General features: G+C 43.4%; 1 long non-coding RNA gene across 1 annotated transcript; it reads left to right on the forward strand.

The window, feature by feature from the left end:
- Positions 1 to 7,919: 7,919 nt before the first annotated feature.
- Positions 7,920 to 8,853, forward strand: LOC117833991 (uncharacterized). Its single transcript, XR_004635641.2, has 2 exons — positions 7,920 to 8,056; positions 8,570 to 8,853. It is a non-coding gene; the product is annotated as an uncharacterized lncRNA (long non-coding RNA).
- The last annotated feature ends 1,451 nt before the right edge of the window (positions 8,854 to 10,304 follow it).

Here is a 10,304-nt window from a genome sequence, read left to right on the forward strand (position 1 = left end):
TATTTGACACTCAATACGCACGCTTCACTGGATTTGATATCCAATTCGCAGACCTTTCAATATTTGACACTCCACAAGCGAATTGTTTCGATTCAGGGTTTTTCCTCAAATTTCATCTTTTCATTTTCATTTCTCTTTTCAGCCCTAGTAAATGGACAATAATGCCCCTACCTTTATTGGTTTCAATCCCGTGCGTCTCTGGTTTGTCTCTGTCGGTGAAAGAACACGCCGCCGCCGCCGGCTCGGACATCTCCCCGTGGCCGTAGGCCAAAGCAACAGAAGCATGTACAAGCCGTACAGCCCAACGTGCCATGAACTCGGTTCCTGCTCGCCCTGCAGCTTGCTGGTCGCTGCCGTATGCGACGCGGCATGCGTGCCCCCTGCTCCACCCTCCAAAGCTGCAGGCAGGCTGCGCCGCCGCATCCCCGTGCGAGCCCCGTCAGGCCGCTAAAGATCCATGCACCCTTGCCGCATTCCGGCCGCCCCGCCGCTCCTTGCGATCCTGCGCCGGTGGCATGCGGGAGCAGGCAGCAAGCGGAGGTGACGCACGGGCGCAGGCAGCAAGCGAAGGTGGCGCACGGCGCAAGCGGCGGCCGGAGGCGTCCGTGGCGCGGGCAGGGAAGGCGGTAGATGGAGGCAGCCCTGTGGCGTGCAGCGCAGGCGGGCGGAGGCTGCGTCCGGCGTGCACACTGCGACGGAGCTCCATGGGTGAGTTCGTGAAGCTGCGGAAGAAGAAACCGGGGGAAGAAGAAGCAGTGGAAGCGTACTTCTGCAGTTACGTTTATTTTCATGCAAAGCGTTGAGAACAGGGGCATTATTGTCCATTCACTAGGGTTGAGAAGAGAAAATAAAAGAAAAGATGGAAATGGGGAAAAGGGAAGAGAGAAACCCATGAATCGAAACAATTCGCGTGCGGAGTGTCAAATATTGAAAGGCATGCGGATTGGATTTGGATGTCAAATCCAGTGAAGCGTGCGTGGAGTACCAAATATCGAAATTTCTCGATGAGCATGGAGGCATTTCGTCCAACTGCTTGCCAGCACGACGATGACCGATTACACTTATGGCGGATGCCCATGAGAGATGCAAAAGGTTTAGGTGGATGCCTCTCACCTGAGCTTCCTATGCCGATATCCATGGCGGCCAGAGGTTTCTTGGTGCCATCGAGCCGGCCGCCGGGCTCCTCGCCTCAAGGGATCAGAGTGTGTCCCTTGTTGGCCGTAAGTTCTACTGGGCCGTGTGGATTTGAGATGAAAATTATTTTTTTTGGAAATACAACCATATGGCGAGCACTGGGCCGTTTGGAACACAATTCTTTGTATGAAATGGAAACACATACTAACATTGAATGAAATTTTAGGACATAAACGAAATTTGAAAGCGATACAGAGGGCGCATGGTTTATTTTGTGTGTGGCTGGCTCATGTTACTAGCTAGGTTGAAAGGATAGGAATTGTAGAAGCTCCCATATTTGTGGTGATTTGATCGACGCGACGACAGAGCACTCACGATGCCAGAGCCCTGGCTTTGCACAAGCTATTGAAGCTGATCAAATGATCTTTGCTCTTCAGTTTCCACCACCATGTCAAGTGTGTATTGTGTAACCTTACTTTGCAAAAATGCTTGCTATTTTTCATGCAATTTTGCTGGCAGATTTCACGCTCGGCCATAGGAAAATTTATAGACCGAAAAGCAGCGTGAAATCTATTTGGAGTTCATACGTTAGAGGCAAGAACCTGTGATGACCTTTCCGTGGTATCACACGTTGCCACACTCATGAGAGGGAAAATCAACACGCATTGGTTACTTCTCCATCATGCAAAGTTCGTCCACTCCAAACGCAACAAGAGCAACTCTAAGAGTCTCTAAATTTTTTTCTCCAAAACTACCTATTAGGGACTCTACTAAAAATTTATTTCTTTAAAATCATACCATCCCACAGCAGATTCCCAATAATAAACTCCCAAAACTTCGAGACTATCGACGTCAGCATGTGGGGGCCCTTTATTGGGCCGCCATCAACTCCCGAACTGTCGTACATACATCTATGGGTCCACCAGAAGGTTTGGACAGTCCTAAATACAGGGCTGGACACTGAGACGTATCTGACATGGAGGCTATGGTGGAAGACGGCATAGTCAACCGGCCTTATTAATCCTTGGCAACCGAACTAACCAAATCAACTAAATAATTACTGGCTATAAGTAGGGATGGTAATGGATCATGGCCCTCATGCTTCCTTCACAATCCAACTCAACCCTTTCTATTTTTAGTTCAAAATCATACTCCTTTCGTCCCACAAAGACCGTTCGTTTAGGAAATTTAAGACAAGATATTAGCAACGCTAAAAGTTCAAAGTACCCTTAATAACTCTTCTTAATCGGATAGATTACCGACTAGAATTAATTATGCATGCACGCTTGCAGTAATTGTTGAACCTATTAGCCTTCCTTATTTAACAAGTCTGGCTCGAGCATTGATGGTGGGAGTAAATGATCGATTCATTAACTTGACCAGAAGGTATTATCACATTCTTTGTTGGAATGTCTCAAAGTTGTTGGATACTCTTTGTGGGACAAGTTTTGAAGGCTAAACCTATTAAGAGTAGAAAGAGAGACTAAGAGAATGAACCTGAGGATTTTCTTCACTGATTAAATGAATAGTCTGGTTACATATTTATACAAGGGGAAAGGGCATGCTCAAAGGGCATCATGTCCCTTAGTTGGCCTGTTCGCTTTAGCTTATCAGCCACCAAACAGTATTTTCTCACAACAAATCAGCCGTTTCAGCTTTTCAGCCGGCTTATAAGTCCAGCCGAACAGGCCATGGTCCCTTCATAAAAGGTCCACACCCTTTCATTAAAGGTCCTCTACAATTATCTAATATTAATCGATCACTAATTAAAATATTTCACAACACTCCCCCTTGATCAATTAGCTCCTTGTAAGCTTCATGTAATCCTTGTTCAATTTGATTATCATATGGGAAAACTCCTCCAAAAATCCTATGGGAAAAATATTGAGGAGAAATCGACTTGTATGTCCATATGCCATTAAAACTCCTTTAAAACCCAGTGAAAAAATATAAGGAGAAAAATGATATGGCATATTTAGATTATTATCTCATTGTAAACTCATATGAGAAAATCCTTTGAAAGAAAACTCATAAGTTTGGAGATCAATAATATCATGATCTGAGGATCATATTCGAATATCCGTCCTCAAAATCTAATGGAAAAATATGAGAGGAAATTGTATGTCTTTTATACCTCCTTAAAAACTCTTGTAGAGAAAACAAAAGATATGACATATAATATGCCTTGAATACCACCTTTAAAAATCCCAGTGGGAAATATAGGTGATATGACATATATTCTTGTATTGATATTGCCTCATTAAAACCTTTGATGAGAAACCATTGTGAGGAAAAGCTCATATAGGTAAAAGAGTAGAATAGGATGTTTGGATAGATTAGAATTTTAGGAGAGTCTCCCCATGAGCCTTGCAAAATTTAAAGTTGCCATTTACCACTTACCATGAACACCATTCTCCGATGTAGTGGTGGATAAATACATTAGTGAGTATATTTTGCAAGATGTTTATTCCCTCACTTTGTAAAAAATGAGGATAAACATTTTGGGCAATCCATTAATGATATTGCTCATATGTAATATGGTTTCATCCAAGCAATAAAAGTTGCATTATCATTTATGGATAATGTTTAGTGATTTGATGGAATCATATTTTATCATTCACCGAAGTCATACGTATACATGTGATGCTTCAGAATGACAGTTAATTTTTTTTATTAGAATCCATTTTAGTGACTAACATGAAAACTTTATTATCAATATCAATCTATGATCCGGCAATATGGGGATCAGTTAACTAGTATCTTGATATCCTACTTTGTCATGTCTCGAAATAATAAAGTACCATTTAGATATCTATGGATATCCTTTTTTCACTCCTACTAGTATGGTGTTATTGGAGTTGCACTAATTTATGATATAGCAAGGTATCTACAAATGCAGTATCACGCCTATTGCAATTTGTATAATACACAAGCACTTTGTTGGCACTAAGTTTATCATCCCAGGGTCTAAATGGATATTGATCCATTTTTAGGGACTGGATGACCATAAGTGTTGATGGATATGTTTGTCTAATATAATTTGAATATTTATATACAATATCAATTGAATATTGATAAATTGATATATATGCATAAGTTGTAAACTTAAGCATAGTTTGGTTTTACCCAAATTTTCATCTCAAATTCCGTCATAAAATGTTTGCTTGTTTATTTGTGTATTGAGATGATGGAAAATCCAAGTCGGGTTTGTTTATGAATACACACGCAATCATAGTGATTGGAGTAATCCTTCTATGGAAGATACTCTCTTAGTCAGTTGTAACACAATCAACTCGACTGTTTCAAGCCATGTATTGAGTTATACACAATATATGTTGCAATTTTATTTAGATTTAGAATATGGAGTCTGTTGAGGACTTGTATATCCAAATCTATCAAAGTTGTTTTATCCGCCAATGATTAAATAAACGAACGTGATTTTCACATATACCATGAAGGTATGTTGCTCGGTCTCTGCGTGAAACCATTACTACAATCTCTCATTATCTCACTGTCGGATTTATAAGCCTAGTAGTCCACCAGGAGGTAACCCAAGTGGTTGATTTATAAGTGGAGGGGATGGAAAGACTAAGAACTCGAAGGTGATCACGGGAACACAAGGGACACGAGGGTTTTAGACAGGTTTGAGCCTCCGGAGAGTAATACCCTACGTCCTGTGTTTTGGTGGATTGTATTGCTCAGAGTTCATGTGCACTCGGGAGGCTCCCTTGGCCGCCTTATATAGGCTGACGACCTAGGGTTACAAGTCAGTTTGAATCTAATCTAGTCGGTTGTTACATGGAAAGTAATCTGAGTCGGATTACAACACGTATCCCTCAATATCTGGGCTAATTTGAATCGCCCGCCTCCTTGACTTTTACTCCAAGTATCTTCATGTCCTTGGCCCGCACGTTCTGGTCGGGTGGGCCCACTTGTTAGGACTGGCTAGTATCCTGGTTGGTGGGAACCCATAGAGTACCCATATCCCTCAAGCCCCCGAGCGATGTGTACGCGAACAGGAACCTGAGGACATCGCAGCGAAGCTTGGAATGTAGTCGGCTAAAGCTGCGATGTCGTCATAGTGACGGAGAGGCTGCGCAGTGCTCAAAAAAGAAGAAAATTTGAGCGAACGTAGAGCCATCGCGCATAGCGAAGTTGAGCATCGAATTGATGGATGCAGAGCATCCAGCAGGTCGAAGCGAAAGACATGGAGGGCGTCACAAGACGCACTTCATAGGAGTAGCCCCTGAGCATTGAAGCGATTAGTATAATCGGTCCAATGGTCAAAGATAAAAAAATGATCCCAGAAGCAAGTCCTAGTGCCCGAGCACAAGGATAGGTGAAGCCTCAGAGGCTCGCTGACCAGAAGTAGACATCAGAACGGAAAATCCGCAGATTCCATCCTGTGCATGCCGCATTAACAGAAAACACGCAAATTTCACCCGGCACGTTGCACCGCAATAATGGGAGGGCCACAAATACCGTACATAGGATATGCCATCTCACAAAAAAAGCGCAAGAGGCACAAAGCTGTTTCATTTCTATCCATAACACTTGCAGTGCCGCTGCCACAGTCCTCTGAGTGCATCGCCACTGCGCCCGCGAACCCTAGATTGCGCCGCCACAAGTTCCAATTTGTTTGCGCTAACTCTGCCGCCGCTGCCCGAGCCATTGCATCGCTGTATGTGCATTAAAACCCTAGCGTCCATCAGATCCAAGTCACAAGGCTTAGAGCCCGAGGAAATGGCGCAAGCAAATATTCCAGATCTGACAACCCTGTGGGTGAAGTTCGTGATGACCCAGGAGCGCATCCAGGCGCTCATCGACTGGGGCCTCTTCTTGCTTTGGCGCCATGGAGAGGAGGATGAAGCTCTCTGTGTTTGTGGTGTGGAGTGGCTCGAGCTGGAGGAGAAAGAAAGACCTTTGGCTGGCGATTTTATAGGGGATAAGTTTTTATTTGTCCCGGTTGGAAGTTTACTCCCGGTTGGAAGCTCCAACCGGGACAAAAGGCTCACTCTTTTGTCCCGGTTGAAATTACCAACTGGGAGTAATTCTTTTGTCCCGGTTGGTAACTCCAACCGGGACAAAAGGGAGGCGCCGTCGGTGGCTGGCAACTAGCCGTTACAACCGGGACTAAAGGGGGGCTTTAGTCCCGGTTGCAAATACCGACCAGGACTAAAGCTCCGTCCCATTTCAGCCTACCATGGAGCACCCTTTTAGTCACGGACTAACTTTAAATCGGGATAAGAGGGGACGTATGGAAGTTCTCTACTAGTGTATACTGTACTTCTTGAATCCAACCTGTTGTTGTTATTAATCCATACGACCCAACTGTATTTGGGACTGTGTTACCCTTGACATCCAATAAACCGAAGAATCCAGCGAAACACCATGCGGGCAATGCGCTTACGTGGTGACACGCTTCAATATTTTATATGGCTGATCCGGAAGTAGGATATGGTTAGAAGCATGCTTGTCTCATGGTTCAACTTAAACCAGTAGGCGATGATATCCTTTCAAAAAACTGTGTAAAAAAATATAATGATTGTCTCATGGTTCAACTTAAACCGGCAGTGATGACGATCCCTTAGCGATGGCACTTTCCGTGGTCTTTGTGTGTGCTAGTAAGTTACAGGGAAAGTTTTTCAATCATCCTGTCCATGTCTGAACAACACTCGGGAGCATCGTGAGCCTGACTTGCGCGCCGTGCTCTTGCCCGACGGAGTCTGGAGCTTGCGACTTGGCCAGCAAGAGCTCATCAAAGGTGTAGCGCTGTAGGATAATAACGAACCCCATCTTGGCCCCATATTGATCTTCAGTAGCATGAAGTTCTGGATGATATGCAAGTGCTCGATTGGCCCCCAGCCGAATGGAAAGAATGCCAGCGGCGTGTCCTCGGGACGTCCTTAAAACCTTCCCGGCGAAACTCTCTGGCCTAAACTGGTCTCTGTCCGTCCCTCACACAGCAGCATCAGGGTCAGCACCACGTCCGCAAAATTCTTCACGCTGCCGAACTCCATTGGCATCTCTGTGCTGAGGTGGAGCGCGCCATCAGCATGATGTACAGCCGCAGCAGTTTGTAGAACACCATCGTCACCATTACTAAAAATTATCCCGCCAACTCAACTTCTAAATTTCTCAAGGAACTTATAAAACCGACACATGCGCAAATATAAAATTTAGCATAGAAATATAACCGGTCATTACCTTTCGTTTCACAACGAAAAGATCAATTTAGTACAATGTACATTATCATGATCTTTTGCCCAAATCATTTTCAGCAGGATTAACAAGGTTGTTACATCAAAATTTCAGCAATTTATATAACGTTGTGGCTATGCATAGGGCAATTCACCTGCTAGACAAGAAATGCATAATTACCTACTAAACACATACACGATGTACAACAAATCATCCATACTGTCCAACTGAGCATTTCTGATTATAATATTTAATCTCCTAGAGAAGGATAAAAAAATATACAGCATCTAGTAGTACTCCTTATCATTGCATAGAGCATAATTAGTCTGGCATCAATTAAGAATAATCCAGAGTGATGAAGCCATCACACATTGACCGTAATATAAATGGCGGCTTAGCTTGTAGTTGAACGTGCTAGAATAATGTACCCGCCAATTTAGAATTTTTCTGCAGCATTCAAAGTCGCCATTTAGGATAACAAATTCTTGTACGGAATCTTTAGCAGTAGTCTCTATCATGGGTTAGCTGTACCTTCCATCCCATCCGTGTATATAAGCTCGCCTTCATCATCGTCGCAGACAGCATCTTATATTGAAGGCTACAATGTCATCCCGAGCAATGTACTCCAAGCTTCTTGTCATGCTCTGTATGATATTGGTCTCTCTCGCCATCATCTTACAGGGCGCGTCCGCTGCAAGAGATCTCACCCACACTGTGCATGGTAACTAATCTCTCTTTAACTCCTTTTAGTGCATATTTGTTTTTGACATAGAAATTGTTAGTGCTGTCCCTCAGCAGATAGGAGTCGTGCACCAGCACGTGGCACCTATCTCTGTAGGGTCCCTAATTTTCTAAAACAATTGTGTTGTAATGAAGAATCTTGTCAATCTCATTTATAGCTTCATCGGCCATGAAACATTCCTATACCATACCAACTTCACCCCTCTCCCCATAATTGACATCCATGTTTATCATAGTCTTCCAAGCTAGATGTACCAACATGCAACCTGGCATGTTTAGGTCAACCTCAATTAACTAATTCATGCATTTAGATATAATACTCAGACAAATGAGCAGTTTGTTGACGAAAACATACTAAAATGATCGTTAAATATTAAATATCCAAATCCATTCATCTAATTTATTTTCTTACTACGGCACATGAATAGCAAGGAAGCAATAATAATACTCTAGAAATTGACACTTATTTATAAGACTTTTGTTTGATTTGCAGCTAGCCATGGTCGTGGCTTAGGTGGCTACTACTGGTACGGTGGTGGCAATAATGGTAGGATGCGTGGTCACAAACAAGGTCACTACTAGAAAAACGACCTTTCATCCCATATATTAGTATCGGTCACATTTTGACCCAGTAGGTCTTTTCTCCAACTGTGGGTGCCTCATTATGATGTCTTCATCATTGTATCATGCATATATTTTTCCAGTTTAAATACTCTTTCCATTTCCTCATTATATTTGTACAATACCTATTTGCGAAAACACTAATGTTACTATATATCTGCATGTTCAAATCGATAATTTTAAAACACCTGATACTTTGTACCAGATGTGATGTTTGGAAAAGAATCCGTGTGCTTGTTGTAATGATGGCAAGGTGGTTTACACGAGTGCATAATCGTTATTTATTTATTATAGAATCATTTAAATAGGGGTAGAACTAGAAATATTATTTCTCAAATATAAACCATGCACGATCGCGTCAAGAACAATTAGAGTCTTGTTCAATTCGTATGATACCTTACACAAGAACACAAAAGGTGATATCCACAATACAGACGACCAAGCACTAATCTACACGGACATGTATGTCAACCGTGGAATCAACGCAATCAAGGGATGATCAAAGATGGGCTAGCAGTAAAAAATACGTGCTATGCTCCTTCCACACCATTTTTTATGGAGCAGTAAAAAAATTACAATAACTACACCTTTAATATCCTCTAGGAAAAAGAAATCAAATATTTTACTGAGGCTGAGGGGGTCAACATAGTGAGATGAAAGGAGTAATTATTACTAAATATAAATTTACATCTTGTCTTGCAAATGCGTGCAGTTCCACTACCGTGGTGAACCTTATCACGGCCTCTTTGGGGTGCTGTTACATTTAAGTCAACAGTGATAACAAACGTTACCAGTGCTGGACTACGAACCGGTAGGCGGTGATATCCTTTCGAAAAACTGTGTAAAAAAATACAATGGTTGTCTCATGGTTCAAACATAAACCGGCAGTGATAACATCCCTTAGTGATGGCACTTTTCGTGGTCTTTGTGTGTGCTAGTAAGTTACAGGGAAAGTTTTTCAATCATCTTGTCCATGTCTCAACAACACTCGGGAGCATCGTGAGCCTGACCTGCGCGCCGTGCACTTGCCCGGCGGAGTCTGGAGCGTGCGAGTAGGCCAGCAAGAGCTCATCAAAGGTGTAGCGCTGTAGGATCACAACAAACCCCATCTTGGCCCCATATTGATCTTAAGTAGCATGAAGTTCTAGATGATATGCAGGTGCTCGATTGGCCCCCAGCTGAATGGAAAGAATGCCAGCGGCGTGTCCGCGGGACGTCCTTAAAACCTTCCTGGCAAAACTCTGCGGCCTAAACTGGTCTCTGTCCGTCCCTCACACGGCAGCATCAGGGTCAGCACCACGCCCGCAAAATTCTTCACGCTGAACTTCCACTAGCGGAGAAATGACCATATATCCAGCCGTTTAGTCCTAGTTAACATTGGACCCGTGACTAAAGTGGTTTTAGTCCTGAGTCAAAAAAAGTGCCATCGAAGACCACTAGCAGGGGAGGGGGGCGGGGGGTTGGGGGCTTTAGTCCCGGTTGTGACGGCCAGCAGCCGCACCATTTTGTCCTGGTTGGAATTTCCAACCGGGACAGGGGGCGGATCTTTTGTCCCGGTTGGAGTTTCCAAACGACAAAACCACCAACCGGGACAAAAGGGCTGGTAT

Source organism: Setaria viridis, chromosome 8, assembly GCF_005286985.2.
Source record: "Setaria viridis chromosome 8, Setaria_viridis_v4.0, whole genome shotgun sequence".
Classification (NCBI taxonomy): domain Eukaryota; kingdom Viridiplantae; phylum Streptophyta; class Magnoliopsida; order Poales; family Poaceae; genus Setaria; species Setaria viridis.